The 13,293-nt window shown below is 50.7% G+C and overlaps 22 non-coding genes across 22 annotated transcripts; all 22 read right to left on the reverse strand.

Annotated features, from left to right (window-relative positions):
• Positions 1-280: 280 nt before the first annotated feature.
• Positions 281-399, reverse strand: LOC127612050 (5S ribosomal RNA). The gene has a single exon (XR_007965554.1). It is a non-coding gene; the product is annotated as a 5S ribosomal RNA (ribosomal RNA).
• A 478-nt stretch (positions 400-877) lies between these two features.
• On the reverse strand, positions 878-996 carry LOC127612054 (5S ribosomal RNA). The gene has a single exon (XR_007965555.1). It is a non-coding gene; the product is annotated as a 5S ribosomal RNA (ribosomal RNA).
• Positions 997-1,475: 479 nt separating this feature from the next.
• LOC127613146 (5S ribosomal RNA) lies at positions 1,476-1,594 on the reverse strand. Its single transcript, XR_007966081.1, has one exon. It is a non-coding gene; the product is annotated as a 5S ribosomal RNA (ribosomal RNA).
• Positions 1,595-2,072: 478 nt separating this feature from the next.
• Positions 2,073-2,191, reverse strand: LOC127615215 (5S ribosomal RNA). Its single transcript, XR_007966850.1, has one exon. It is a non-coding gene; the product is annotated as a 5S ribosomal RNA (ribosomal RNA).
• A 479-nt stretch (positions 2,192-2,670) lies between these two features.
• LOC127612059 (5S ribosomal RNA) lies at positions 2,671-2,789 on the reverse strand. Its single transcript, XR_007965557.1, has one exon. It is a non-coding gene; the product is annotated as a 5S ribosomal RNA (ribosomal RNA).
• Positions 2,790-3,268: 479 nt separating this feature from the next.
• On the reverse strand, positions 3,269-3,387 carry LOC127612064 (5S ribosomal RNA). The gene has a single exon (XR_007965558.1). It is a non-coding gene; the product is annotated as a 5S ribosomal RNA (ribosomal RNA).
• A 478-nt stretch (positions 3,388-3,865) lies between these two features.
• Positions 3,866-3,984, reverse strand: LOC127615915 (5S ribosomal RNA). Its single transcript, XR_007966992.1, has one exon. It is a non-coding gene; the product is annotated as a 5S ribosomal RNA (ribosomal RNA).
• A 479-nt stretch (positions 3,985-4,463) lies between these two features.
• LOC127612068 (5S ribosomal RNA) lies at positions 4,464-4,582 on the reverse strand. Its single transcript, XR_007965559.1, has one exon. It is a non-coding gene; the product is annotated as a 5S ribosomal RNA (ribosomal RNA).
• A 478-nt stretch (positions 4,583-5,060) lies between these two features.
• Positions 5,061-5,179, reverse strand: LOC127613929 (5S ribosomal RNA). Its single transcript, XR_007966371.1, has one exon. It is a non-coding gene; the product is annotated as a 5S ribosomal RNA (ribosomal RNA).
• A 479-nt stretch (positions 5,180-5,658) lies between these two features.
• Positions 5,659-5,777, reverse strand: LOC127612079 (5S ribosomal RNA). The gene has a single exon (XR_007965564.1). It is a non-coding gene; the product is annotated as a 5S ribosomal RNA (ribosomal RNA).
• Positions 5,778-6,253: 476 nt separating this feature from the next.
• On the reverse strand, positions 6,254-6,372 carry LOC127615366 (5S ribosomal RNA). The gene has a single exon (XR_007966912.1). It is a non-coding gene; the product is annotated as a 5S ribosomal RNA (ribosomal RNA).
• Positions 6,373-6,851: 479 nt separating this feature from the next.
• On the reverse strand, positions 6,852-6,970 carry LOC127613354 (5S ribosomal RNA). The gene has a single exon (XR_007966164.1). It is a non-coding gene; the product is annotated as a 5S ribosomal RNA (ribosomal RNA).
• A 479-nt stretch (positions 6,971-7,449) lies between these two features.
• On the reverse strand, positions 7,450-7,568 carry LOC127588311 (5S ribosomal RNA). Its single transcript, XR_007959044.1, has one exon. It is a non-coding gene; the product is annotated as a 5S ribosomal RNA (ribosomal RNA).
• Positions 7,569-8,047: 479 nt separating this feature from the next.
• Positions 8,048-8,166, reverse strand: LOC127614443 (5S ribosomal RNA). The gene has a single exon (XR_007966516.1). It is a non-coding gene; the product is annotated as a 5S ribosomal RNA (ribosomal RNA).
• Positions 8,167-8,644: 478 nt separating this feature from the next.
• LOC127614985 (5S ribosomal RNA) lies at positions 8,645-8,763 on the reverse strand. Its single transcript, XR_007966774.1, has one exon. It is a non-coding gene; the product is annotated as a 5S ribosomal RNA (ribosomal RNA).
• Positions 8,764-9,242: 479 nt separating this feature from the next.
• LOC127612084 (5S ribosomal RNA) lies at positions 9,243-9,361 on the reverse strand. Its single transcript, XR_007965565.1, has one exon. It is a non-coding gene; the product is annotated as a 5S ribosomal RNA (ribosomal RNA).
• Positions 9,362-9,840: 479 nt separating this feature from the next.
• LOC127612088 (5S ribosomal RNA) lies at positions 9,841-9,959 on the reverse strand. Its single transcript, XR_007965566.1, has one exon. It is a non-coding gene; the product is annotated as a 5S ribosomal RNA (ribosomal RNA).
• A 478-nt stretch (positions 9,960-10,437) lies between these two features.
• On the reverse strand, positions 10,438-10,556 carry LOC127615819 (5S ribosomal RNA). The gene has a single exon (XR_007966964.1). It is a non-coding gene; the product is annotated as a 5S ribosomal RNA (ribosomal RNA).
• Positions 10,557-11,035: 479 nt separating this feature from the next.
• On the reverse strand, positions 11,036-11,154 carry LOC127612094 (5S ribosomal RNA). Its single transcript, XR_007965567.1, has one exon. It is a non-coding gene; the product is annotated as a 5S ribosomal RNA (ribosomal RNA).
• A 479-nt stretch (positions 11,155-11,633) lies between these two features.
• On the reverse strand, positions 11,634-11,752 carry LOC127613871 (5S ribosomal RNA). Its single transcript, XR_007966351.1, has one exon. It is a non-coding gene; the product is annotated as a 5S ribosomal RNA (ribosomal RNA).
• Positions 11,753-12,230: 478 nt separating this feature from the next.
• LOC127615823 (5S ribosomal RNA) lies at positions 12,231-12,349 on the reverse strand. Its single transcript, XR_007966965.1, has one exon. It is a non-coding gene; the product is annotated as a 5S ribosomal RNA (ribosomal RNA).
• A 479-nt stretch (positions 12,350-12,828) lies between these two features.
• LOC127612099 (5S ribosomal RNA) lies at positions 12,829-12,947 on the reverse strand. The gene has a single exon (XR_007965568.1). It is a non-coding gene; the product is annotated as a 5S ribosomal RNA (ribosomal RNA).
• Positions 12,948-13,293: the final 346 nt, after the last annotated feature.

A 13,293-nucleotide genomic window follows, 5' to 3' on the forward strand; every position in this document is an offset into this window, starting at 1 on the left:
GATGTTTGTTGCAAAAGTGGGCTTTTCCAGTGGAGGTGCAAAGGCATCCAGCAGGCGGAAATCCCAAGCTGTTTCATGTCCAAGTGCTATCATGAACGACCCCGTGCAGACGGCTCCCTCTGTTGGACATTAATTTTATTCCAAAGAGAACTTGATCTGTCAAATCAACGTGAAGGAAACGATTTCAAACCACACGATAAGTGAAAGTTGAATGACTAATGAAAGCCAAAATTTTTGGAAAGAGCAGTGAATCGTGTTGAGAATTGGAGGTGGGTGCAAAAGCTTACAGCACCTGGTATTCCCAGGCGGTCTCCCATCCAAGTACTAACCAGGCCCGACCCTGCTTAGCTTCCGAGATCGGACGAGATCGGGCGTTCTCAGGGTAGTATGGCCGTAAGCGAGGGAAAACGTGAAAATTGTCCCCTTTATAGCAGACACGGCACTTGCGGGTCGGGGATGGAGTAGTGGGGTGATTTTTTTTTCATTTAATGACCTCCTCCCGAGAGCACGAAGGAGGGGCCCGCTCCCGTGGTGGTTTGAGCGCGCAGCCTGTCAGGCTCGCATACGGTCCTCTGCGAGCACGCAGATGCAGTATTTGATGTTTGTTGCAAAAGTGGGCTTTTCCAGTGGAGGTGCAAAGGCATCCAGCAGGCGGAAATCCCAAGCTGTTTCATGTCCAAGTGCTATCATGAACGACCCCGTGCAGACGGCTCCCTCTGTTGGACATTAATTTTATTCCAAAGAGAACTTGATCTGTCAAATCAACGTGAAGGAAACGATTTCAAACCACAGGATAAGTGAAAGTTGAATGACTAATGAAAGCCAAAATTTTTGGAAAGAGCAGTGAATCGTGTTGAGAATTGGAGGTGGGTGCAAAAGCTTACAGCACCTGGTATTCCCAGGCGGTCTCCCATCCAAGTACTAACCAGGCCCGACCCTGCTTAGCTTCCGAGATCGGACGAGATCGGGCGTTCTCAGGGTAGTATGGCCGTAAGCGAGGGAAAACGTGAAAATTGTCCCCTTTATAGCAGACACGGCACTTGCGGGTCGGGGATGGAGTAGTGGGGTGATTTTTTTTTCATTTAATGACCTCCTCCCGAGAGCACGAAGGAGGGGCCTGCTCCCGTGGTGGTTTGAGCGCGCAGCCTGTCAGGCTCGCATACGGTCCTCTGCGAGCGCGCAGATGCGGTATTTGATGTTTGTTGCAAAAGTGGGCTTTTCCAGTGGAGGTGCAAACGCATCCAGCAGGCGGAAATCCCAAGCTGTTTCATGTCCAAGTGCTATCATGACCGATCCCCGTGCAGACGGCTCCCTCTGTTGGACATTAATTTTATTCCAAAGAGACGTTGATCTGTCAAATCAACGTGAAGGAAACGATTTTAAACCACAGGATAAGTGAAAGTTGAATGACGAATGAATGCCAAAATTTTTGGAAAGAGCAGTGAATCGTGTTGAGAATTGGAGGTGGGTGCAAAAGCTTACAGCACCTGGTATTCCCAGGCGGTCTCCCATCCAAGTACTAACCAGGCCCGACCCTGCTTAGCTTCCGAGATCGGACGAGATCGGGCGTTCTCAGGGTAGTATGGCCATAAGCGAGGGAAAACGTGAAAATTGTCCCCTTTATAGCAGACAAGGCACTTGCGGGTCGGGGATGGAGTAGTGGGGTGATTTTTTTTTCATTTAATGACCTCCTCCCGAGAGCACGAAGGAGGGGCCCGCTCCCGTGGTGGTTTGAGCGCGCAGCCTGTCAGGCTCGCATACGGTCCTCTGCGAGCACGCAGATGCAGTATTTGATGTTTGTTGCAAAAGTGGGCTTTTCCAGTGGAGGTGGAAAGGCATCCAGCAGGCGGAAATCCCAAGCTGTTTCATGTCCAAGTGCTATCATGACCGACCCCGTGCAGACGGCTCCCTCTGTTGGACATTAATTTTATTCCAAAGAGACGTTGATCTGTCAAATCAACGTGAAGGAAACGATTTCAAACCACAGGATAAGTGAAAGTTGAATGACTAATGAAAGCCAAAATTTTTGGAAAGAGCAGTGAATCGTGTTGAGAATTGGAGGTGGGTGCAAAAGCTTACAGCAGCTGGTATTCCCAGGCGGTCTCCCATCCAAGTACTAACCAGGCCCGACCCTGCTTAGCTTCCGAGATCGGACGAGATCGGGCGTTCTCAGGGTAGCATGGCCGTAAGCGAGGGAAAACGTGAAAATTGTCCCCTTTATAGCAGACATGGCACTTGCGGGTCGGGGATGGAGTCGTGGGGTGATTTTTTTTTCATTTAATGACCTCCTCCCGAGAGCACGAAGGAGGGGCCCGCTCCCGTGGTGGTTTGAGCGCGCAGCCTGTCAGGCTCGCATTCGGTCCTCTGCGAGCGCGCAGATGCGGTATTTGATGTTTGTTGCAAAAGTGGGCTTTTCCAGTGGAGGTGCAAAGGCATCCAGCAGGCGGAAATCCCAAGCTGTTTCATGTCCAAGTGCTATCATGACCGATCCCCGTGCAGACGGCTCCCTCTGTTGGACATTAATTTTATTCCAAAGAGACGTTGATCTGTCAAATCAACGTGAAGGAAACGATTTCAAACCACAGGATAAGTGAAAGTTGAATGACGAATGAATGCCAAAATTTTTGGAAAGAGCAGTGAATCGTGTTGAGAATTGGAGGTGGGTGCAAAAGCTTACAGCACCTGGTATTCCCAGGCGGTCTCCCATCCAAGTACTAACCAGGCCCGACCCTGCTTAGCTTCCGAGATCGGACGAGATCGGGCGTTCTCAGGGTAGTATGGCCGTAAGCGAGGGAAAACGCGAAAATTGTCCTCTTTATAGCAGACAAGGCACTTCTGGGTCGGGGGTGGAGTAGTGGGGTGATTTTTTTTCATTTAATAAACCTCCTCCGGAGTGCACAAAGGAGGGGCCCGCTCCCGTGGTGGTTTGAGCGCGCAGCCTGTCAGGCTCGCATACGGTCCTCTGCGAGCGCGCAGAGGCTGTACTTGATGTCTGTTGCAAAAGTGGGCTTTTCCAGTGGAGGTGCATAGGCATCCAGCAGGCGGAAATCCCAAGCTGTTTCATGTCCAAGTGCTATCATTACCGATTCCCGTGCAGACGGCTCCCTCTGTTGGACATTAATTTTATTCCAAAGAGACGTTGATCTGTCAAATCAACGTGAAGGAAACGATTTTAAACCACAGGATAAGTGAAAGTTGAATGACGAATGAATGCCAAAATTTTTGGAAAGAGCAGTGAATCGTGTTGAGAATTGGAGGTGGGTGCAAAAGCTTACAGCACCTGGTATTCCCAGGCGGTCTCCCATCCAAGTACTAACCAGGCCCGACCCTGCTTAGCTTCCGAGATCGGACGAGATCGGGCGTTCTCAGGGTAGTATGGCCGTAAGCGAGGGAAAACGTGAAAATTGTCCCCTTTATAGCAGACACGGCACTTGCGGGTCGGGGATGGAGAAGTGGGGTGATTTTTTTTTCATTTAATGACCTCCTCCCGAGAGCACGAAGGAGGGGCCCGCTCCCGTGGTGGTTTGAGCGCGCAGCCTGTCAGGCTCGCATACGGTCCTCTGCGAGCACGCAGATGCAGTATTTGATGTTTGTTGCAAAAGTGGGCTTTTCCAGTGGAGGTGGAAAGGCATCCAGCAGGCGGAAATCCCAAGCTGTTTCATGTCCAAGTGCTATCATGACCGACCCCGTGCAGACGGCTCCCTCTGTTGGACATTAATTTTATTCCAAAGAGACGTTGATCTGTCAAATCAACGTGAAGGAAACGATTTCAAACCACAGGATAAGTGAAAGTTGAATGACTAATGAAAGCCAAAATTTTTGGAAAGAGCAGTGAATCGTGTTGAGAATTGGAGGTGGGTGCAAAAGCTTACAGCAGCTGGTATTCCCAGGCGGTCTCCCATCCAAGTACTAACCAGGCCCGACCCTGCTTAGCTTCCGAGATCGGACGAGATCGGGCGTTCTCAGGGTAGTATGAGCGTAAGCGAGGGAAAACGTGAAAATTGTCCCCTTTATAGCAGACATGGCACTTGCGGGTCGGGGATGGAGTCGTGGGGTGATTTTTTTTTCATTTAATGACCTCCTCCCGAGAGCACGAAGGAGGGGCCCGCTCCCGTGGTGGTTTGAGCGCGCAGCCTGTCAGGCTCGCATTCGGTCCTCTGCGAGCGCGCAGATGCGGTATTTGATGTTTGTTGCAAAAGTGGGCTTTTCCAGTGGAGGTGCAAAGGCATCCAGCAGGCGGAAATCCCAAGCTGTTTCATGTCCAAGTGCTATCATGACCGATCCCCGTGCAGACGGCTCCCTCTGTTGGACATTAATTTTATTCCAAAGAGACGTTGATCTGTCAAATCAACGTGAAGGAAACGATTTTAAACCACAGGATAAGTGAAAGTTGAATGACGAATGAATGCCAAAATTTTTGGAAAGAGCAGTGAATCGTGTTGAGAATTGGAGGTGGGTGCAAAAGCTTACAGCACCTGGTATTCCCAGGCGGTCTCCCATCCAAGTACTAACCAGGCCCGACCCTGCTTAGCTTCCGAGATCGGACGAGATCGGGCGTTCTCAGGGTAGTATGGCCGTAAGCGAGGGAAAACGCGAAAATTGTCCTCTTTATAGCAGACAGGGCACTTCTGGGTCGGGGGTGGAGTAGTGGGGTGATTTTTTTTCATTTAATAAACCTCCTCCGGAGTGCACAAAGGAGGGGCCCGCTCCCGTGGTGGTTTGAGCGCGCAGCCTGTCAGGCTCGCATACGGTCCTCTGCGAGCGCGCAGAGGCTGTACTTGATGTTTGTTGCAAAAGTGGGCTTTTCCAGTGGAGGTGCAAAGGCATCCAGCAGGCGGAAATCCCAAGCTGTTTCATGTCCAAGTGCTATCATGAACGACCCCGTGCAGACGGCTCCCTCTGTTGGACATTAATTTTATTCCAAAGAGAACTTGATCTGTCAAATCAACGTGAAGGAAACGATTTCAAACCACAGGATAAGTGAAAGTTGAATGACTAATGAAAGCCAAAATTTTTGGAAAGAGCAGTGAATCGTGTTGAGAATTGGAGGTGGGTGCAAAAGCTTACAGCACCTGGTATTCCCAGGCGGTCTCCCATCCAAGTACTAACCAGGCCCGACCCTGCTTAGCTTCCGAGATCGGACAAGATCGGGCGTTCTCAGGGTAGTATGGCCGTAAGCGAGGGAAAACGTGAAAATTGTCCCCTTTATAGCAGACACGGCACTTGCGGGTCGGGGATGGAGTAGTGGGGTGATTTTTTTTTCATTTAATGACCTCCTCCCGAGAGCACGAAGGAGGGGCCCGCTCCCGTGGTGGTTTGAGCGCGCAGCCTGTCAGGCTCGCATACGGTCCTCTGCGAGCACGCAGATGCAGTATTTGATGTTTGTTGCAAAAGTGGGCTTTTCCAGTGGAGGTGCAAAGGTATCCAGCAGGCGGAAATCCCAAGCTGCTTCATGTCCAAGTGCTATCATGACCGATCCCCGTGCTGACGGCTCCCTCTGTTGGACATTAATTTTATTCCAAAGAGACGTTGATCTGTCAAATCAACGTGAAGGAAACGATTTCAAACCACAGGATAAGTGAAAGTTGAATGAGGAATGAATGCCAAAATTTTTGGAAAGAGCAGTGAATCGTGTTGTGATTTGGAGGTGGGTGCAAAAGCTTACAGCACCTGGTATTCCCAGGCGGTCTCCCATCCAAGTACTAACCAGGCCCGACCCTGCTTAGCTTCCGAGATCGGACGAGATCGGGCGTTCTCAGGGTAGTATGGCCGTAAGCGAGGGAAAACGTGAAAATTGTCCCCTTTATAGCAGACAAGGCACTTGCGGGTAGGATGGAGTAGTGTGGTGATTTTTTTTTCATTTAATGACCTCCTCCCGAGAGCACGAAGGAGGGGCCCGCTCCCGTGGTGGTTTGAGCGCGCAGCCTGTCAGGCTCGCATACGGTCCTCTGCGAGCACGCAGATGCAGTATTTGATGTTTGTTGCAAAAGTGGGCTTTTCCAGTGGAGGTGCAAAGGCATCCAGCAGGCGGAAATCCCAAGCTGTTTCATGTCCAAGTGCTATCATGACCGACCCCGTGCAGACGGCTCCCTCTGTCGGACATTAATTTTATTCCAAAGAGACGTTGATCTGTCAAATCAACGTGAAGGAAACGATTTCAAACCACAGGATAAGTGATAGTTGACTGACTAATGAAAGCCAAAATTTTTGGAAAGAGCAGTGAATCGTGTTGAGAATTGGAGGTGGGTGCAAAAGCTTAGAGCACCTGGTATTCCCAGGTGGTCTCCCATCCAAGTACTAACCAGGCCCGACCCTGCTTAGCTTCCGAGATCGGACTAGATCGGGCGTTCTCAGGGTAGTATGGCCATAAGCGAGGGAAAACGCGAAAATTGTCCCCTTTATAGCAGACAAGGCACTTGCGGGTCGGGGATGGAGTAGTGGGGTGATTTTTTTTTCATTTCATGACCTCCTCCCGAGAGCACGAAGGAGGGGCCCGCTCCCGTGGTGGTTTGAGCGCGCAGCCTGTCAGGCTCGCATACGGTCCTCTGCGAGCACGCAGATGCAGTATTTGATGTTTGTTGCAAAAGTGGGCTTTTCCAGTGGAGGTGCAAAGGCATCCAGCAGGCGGAAATCCCAAGCTGCTTCATGTCCAAGTGCTATCATGACCGATCCCCGTGCAGACGTCTCCCTCTGTTGGACATTAATTTTATTCCAAAGAGACGTTGATCCGTCAAATCAACGTGAAGGAAACGATTTCAAACCACAGGATAAGTGAAAGTTGAATGACGAATGAATGCCAAAATTTTTGGAAAGAGCAGTGAATCGTGTTGTGAATTGGAGGTGGGTGCAAAAGCTTACAGCACCTGGTATTCCCAGGCGGTCTCCCATTCAAGTACTAACCAGGCCCGACCCTGCTTAGCTTCCGAGATCGGACGAGATCGGGCGTTCTCAGGGTAGTATGGCCGTAAGCGAGGGAAAATGTGAAAATTGTCCCCTTTATAGCAGACAGGGCACTTGCGGGTCGGGGATGGAGTAGTGGGGTGATTTTTTTTTCATTTAATGACCTCCTCCCGAGAGCACGAAGGAGGGGCCCGCTCCCGTGGTGGTTTGAGCGCGCAGCCTGTCAGGCTCGCATACGGTCCTCTGCGAGCACGCAGATGCGGTATTTGATGTTTGTTGCAAAAGTGGGCTTTTCCAGTGGAGGTGCAAAGGCATCCAGCAGGCGGAAATCCCAAGCTGCTTCATGTCCAAGTGCTATCATGACCGATCCCCGTGCAGACGGCTCCCTCTGTTGGACATTAATTTTATTCCAAAGAGACGTTGATCTGTCAAATCAACGTGAAGGAAACGATTTCAAACCACAGGATAAGTGAAAGTTGAATGACGAATGAATGCCAAAATTTTTGGAAAGAGCAGTGAATCGTGTTGTGAATTGGAGGTGGGTGCAAAAGCTTACAGCACCTGGTATTCCCAGGCGGTCTCCCATCCAAGTACTAACCAGGCCCTACCCTGCTTAGCTTCCGAGATCAGACGAGATCGGGTGTTCTCAGGGTAGTATGGCCGTAAGCGAGGGAAAACGCGAAAATTATCCTCTTTATAGCAGACAGGGCACTTCTGGGTCGGGGATGGAGTAGTGGGGTGATTTTTTTTTCATTTAATGACCTCCTCCCGAGAGCACGAAGGAGGGGCCTGCTCCCGTGGTGGTTTGAGCGCGCAGCCTGTCAGGCTCGCATACGGTCCTCTGCGAGCGCGCAGATGCGGTATTTGATGTTTGTTGCAAAAGTGGGCTTTTCCAGTGGAGGTGCAAACGCATCCAGCAGGCGGAAATCCCAAGCTGTTTCATGTCCAAGTGCTATCATGACCGATCCCCGTGCAGACGGCTCCCTCTGTTGGACATTAATTTTATTCCAAAGAGACGTTGATCTGTCAAATCAACGTGAAGGAAACGATTTTAAACCACAGGATAAGTGAAAGTTGAATGACGAATGAATGCCAAAATTTTTGGAAAGAGCAGTGAATCGTGTTGAGAATTGGAGGTGGGTGCAAAAGCATACAGCACCTGGTATTCCCAGGCGGTCTCCCATCCAAGTACTAACCAGGCCCGACCCTGCTTAGCTTCCGAGATCGGACGAGATCGGGCGTTCTCAGGGTAGTATGGCCATAAGCGAGGGAAAACGTGAAAATTGTCCCCTTTATAGCAGACAAGGCACTTGCGGGTCGGGGATGGAGTAGTGGGGTGATTTTTTTTTCATTTAATGACCTCCTCCCGAGAGCACGAAGGAGGGGCCCGCTCCCGTGGTGGTTTGAGCGCGCAGCCTGTCAGGCTCGCATACGGTCCTCTGCGAGCACGCAGATGCAGTATTTGATGTTTGTTGCAAAAGTGGGCTTTTCCAGTGGAGGTGGAAAGGCATCCAGCAGGCGGAAATCCCAAGCTGTTTCATGTCCAAGTGCTATCATGACCGACCCCGTGCAGACGGCTCCCTCTGTTGGACATTAATTTTATTCCAAAGAGACGTTGATCTGTCAAATCAACGTGAAGGAAACGATTTCAAACCACAGGATAAGTGAAAGTTGAATGACTAATGAAAGCCAAAATTTTTGGAAAGAGCAGTGAATCGTGTTGAGAATTGGAGGTGGGTGCAAAAGCTTACAGCAGCTGGTATTCCCAGGCGGTCTCCCATCCAAGTACTAACCAGGCCCGACCCTGCTTAGCTTCCGAGATCGGACGAGATCGGGCGTTCTCAGGGTAGTATGGCCGTAAGCGAGGGAAAACGTGAAAATTGTCCCCTTTATAGCAGACATGGCACTTGCGGGTCGGGGATGGAGTCGTGGGGTGATTTTTTTTTCATTTAATGACCTCCTCCCGAGAGCACGAAGGAGGGGCCCGCTCCCGTGGTGGTTTGAGCGCGCAGCCTGTCAGGCTCGCATTCGGTCCTCTGCGAGCGCGCAGATGCGGTATTTGATGTTTGTTGCAAAAGTGGGCTTTTCCAGTGGAGGTGCAAAGGCATCCAGCAGGCGGAAATCCCAAGCTGTTTCATGTCCAAGTGCTATCATGACCGATCCCCGTGCAGACGGCTCCCTCTGTTGGACATTAATTTTATTCCAAAGAGACGTTGATCTGTCAAATCAACGTGAAGGAAACGATTTCAAACCACAGGATAAGTGAAAGTTGAATGACGAATGAATGCCAAAATTTTTGGAAAGAGCAGTGAATCGTGTTGAGAATTGGAGGTGGGTGCAAAAGCTTACAGCACCTGGTATTCCCAGGCGGTCTCCCATCCAAGTACTAACCAGGCCCGACCCTGCTTAGCTTCCGAGATCGGACGAGATCGGGCGTTCTCAGGGTAGTATGGCCGTAAGCGAGGGAAAACGTGAAAATTGTCCCCTTTATAGCAGACACGGCACTTGCGGGTCGGGGATGGAGGATGGGGGGTGATTTTTTTTCATTTAATAAACCTCCTCCGGAGTGCACAAAGGAGGGGCCCGCTCCCGTGGTGGTTTGAGCGCGCAGCCTGTCAGGCTCGCATACGGTCCTCTGCGAGCGCGCAGAGGCTGTACTTGATGTTTGTTGCAAAAGTGGGCTTTTCCAGTGGAGGTGCAAAGGCATCCAGCAGGCGGAAATCCCAAGCTGTTTCATGTCCAAGTGCTATCATGAACGACCCCGTGCAGACGGCTCCCTCTGTTGGACATTAATTTTATTCCAAAGAGACGTTGATCTGTCAAATCAACGTGAAGGAAACGATTTTAAACCACAGGATAAGTGAAAGTTGAATGACGAATGAATGCCAAAATTTTTGGAAAGAGCAGTGAATCGTGTTGAGAATTGGAGGTGGGTGCAAAAGCTTACAGCACCTGGTATTCCCAGGCGGTCTCCCATCCAAGTACTAACCAGGCCCGACCCTGCTTAGCTTCCGAGATCGGACGAGATCGGGCGTTCTCAGGGTAGTATGGCCGTAAGCGAGGGAAAACGTGAAAATTGTCCCCTTTATAGCAGACACGGCACTTGCGGGTCGGGGATGGAGAAGTGGGGTGATTTTTTTTTCATTTAATGACCTCCTCCCGAGAGCACGAAGGAGGGGCCCGCTCCCGTGGTGGTTTGAGCGCGCAGCCTGTCAGGCTCGCATACGGTCCTCTGCGAGCACGCAGATGCAGTATTTGATGTTTGTTGCAAAAGTGGGCTTTTCCAGTGGAGGTGGAAAGGCATCCAGCAGGCGGAAATCCCAAGCTGTTTCATGTCCAAGTGCTATCATGACCGACCCCGTGCAGACGGCTCCCTCTGTTGGACATTAATTTTATTCCAAAGAGACGTTGATCTGTCAAATCAACGTGAAGGAAACGATTTCAAACCACAGGATAAGTGAAAGTTGAATGACTAATGAAAGCCAAAATTTTTGGAAAGAGCAGTGAATCGTGTTGAGAATTGGAGGTGGGTGCAAAAGCTTACAGCAGCTGGTATTCCCAGGCGGTCTCCCATCCAAGTACTAACCAGGCCCGACCCTGCTTAGCTTCCGAGATCGGACGAGATCGGGCGTTCTCAGGGTAGTATGGGCGTAAGCGAGGGAAAACGTGAAAATTGTCCCCTTTATAGCAGACATGGCACTTGCGGGTCGGGGATGGAGTCGTGGGGTGATTTTTTTTTCATTTAATGACCTCCTCCCGAGAGCACGAAGGAGGGGCCCGCTCCCGTGGTGGTTTGAGCGCGCAGCCTGTCAGGCTCGCATTCGGTCCTCTGCGAGCGCGCAGATGCGGTATTTGATGTTTGTTGCAAAAGTGGGCTTTTCCAGTGGAGGTGCAAAGGCATCCAGCAGGCGGAAATCCCAAGCTGTTTCATGTCCAAGTGCTATCATGACCGATCCCCGTGCAGACGGCTCCCTCTGTTGGACATTAATTTTATTCCAAAGAGACGTTGATCTGTCAAATCAACGTGAAGGAAACGATTTCAAACCACAGGATAAGTGAAAGTTGAATGACGAATGAATGCCAAAATTTTTGGAAAGAGCAGTGAATCGTGTTGAGAATTGGAGGTGGGTGCAAAAGCTTACAGCACCTGGTATTCCCAGGCGGTCTCCCATCCAAGTACTAACCAGGCCCGACCCTGCTTAGCTTCCGAGATCGGACGAGATCGGGCGTTCTCAGGGTAGTATGGCCGTAAGCGAGGGAAAACGTGAAAATTGTCCCCTTTATAGCAGACACGGCACTTGCGGGTCGGGGATGGAGGATGGGGGGTGATTTTTTTTCATTTAATAAACCTCCTCCGGAGTGCACAAAGGAGGGGCCCGCTCCCGTGGTGGTTTGAGCGCGCAGCCTGTCAGGCTCGCATACGGTCCTCTGCGAGCGCGCAGAGGCTGTACTTGATGTTTGTTGCAAAAGTGGGCTTTTCCAGTGGAGGTGCAAAGGCATCCAGCAGGCGGAAATCCCAAGCTGTTTCATGTCCAAGTGCTATCATGAACGACCCCGTGCAGACGGCTCCCTCTGTTGGACATTAATTTTATTCCAAAGAGACGTTGATCTGTCAAATCAACGTGAAGGAAACGATTTTAAACCACAGGATAAGTGAAAGTTGAATGACGAATGAATGCCAAAATTTTTGGAAAGAGCAGTGAATCGTGTTGAGAATTGGAGGTGGGTGCAAAAGCTTACAGCACCTGGTATTCCCAGGCGGTCTCCCATCCAAGTACTAACCAGGACCGACCCTGCTTAGCTTCCGAGATCGGACGAGATCGGGCGTTCTCAGGGTAGTATGGCCGTAAGCGAGGGAAAACGTGAAAATTGTCCCCTTTATAGCAGACACGGCACTTGCGGGTCGGGGATGGAGTAGTGGGGTGATTTTTTTTTCATTTAATGACCTCCTCCCGAGAGCACGAAGGAGGGGCCCGCTCCCGTGGTGGTTTGAGCGCGCAGCCTGTCAGGCTCGCATACGGTCCTCTGCGAGCACGCAGATGCAGTATTTGATGTTTGTTGCAAAAGTGGGCTTTTCCAGTGGAGGTGGAAAGGCATCCAGCAGGCGGAAATCCCAAGCTGTTTCATGTCCAAGTGCTATCATGACCGACCCCGTGCAGACGGCTCCCTCTGTTGGACATTAATTTTATTCCAAAGAGACGTTGATCTGTCAAATCAACGTGAAGGAAACGATTTCAAACCACAGGATAAGTGAAAGTTGAATGACTAATGAAAGCCAAAATTTTTGGAAAGAGCAGTGAATCGTGTTGAGAATTGGAGGTGGGTGCAAAAGCTTACAGCAGCTGGTATTCCCAGGCGGTCTCCCATCCAAGTACTAACCAGGCCCGACCCTGCTTAGCTTCCGAGATCGGACGAGATCGGGCGTTCTCAGGGTAGTATGGGCGTAAGCGAGGGAAAACGTGAAAATTGTCCCCTTTATAGCAGACATGGCACTTGCGGGTCGGGGATGGAGTCGTGGGGTGATTTTTTTTTCATTTAATGACCTCCTCCCGAGAGCACGAAGGAGGGGCCCGCTCCCGTGGTGGTTTGAGCGCGCAGCCTGTCAGGCTCGCATTCGGTCCTCTGCGAGCGCGCAGATGCGGTATTTGATGTTTGTTGCAAAAGTGGGCTTTTCCAGTGGAGGTGCAAAGGCATCCAGCAGGCGGAAATCCCAAGCTGTTTCATGTCCAAGTGCTATCATGACCGATCCCCGTGCAGACGGCTCCCTCTGTTGGACATTAATTTTATTCCAAAGAGACGTTGATCTGTCAAATCAACGTGAAGGAAACGATTTCAAACCACAGGATAAGTGAAAGTTGAATGACGAATGAATGCCAAAATTTTTGGAAAGAGCAGTGAATCGTGTTGAGAATTGGAGGTGGGTGCAAAAGCTTACAGCACCTGGTATTCCCAGGCGGTCTCCCATCCAAGTACTAACCAGGCCCGACCCTGCTTAGCTTCCGAGATCGGACGAGATCGGGCGTTCTCAGGGTAGTATGGCCGTAAGCGAGGGAAAACGTGAAAATTGTCCCCTTTATAGCAGACACGGCACTTGCGGGTCGGGGATGGAGGATGGGGGGTGATTTTTTTTCATTTAATAAACCTCCTCCGGAGTGCACAAAGGAGGGGCCCGCTCCCGTGGTGGTTTGAGCGCGCAGCCTGTCAGGCTCGCATACGGTCCTCTGCGAGCGCGCAGAGGCTGTACTTGATGTTTGTTGCAAAAGTGGGCTTTTCCAGTGGAGGTGCAAAGGCATCCAGCAGGCGGAAATCCCAAGCTGTTTCATGTCCAAGTGCTATCATGAACGACCCCGTGCAGACGGCTCCCTCTGTTGGACATTAATTTTATTCCAAAGA

The sequence above is a fragment of the Hippocampus zosterae genome, chromosome 1 (assembly GCF_025434085.1).
Source record: "Hippocampus zosterae strain Florida chromosome 1, ASM2543408v3, whole genome shotgun sequence".
NCBI classification, from domain to species: domain Eukaryota; kingdom Metazoa; phylum Chordata; class Actinopteri; order Syngnathiformes; family Syngnathidae; genus Hippocampus; species Hippocampus zosterae.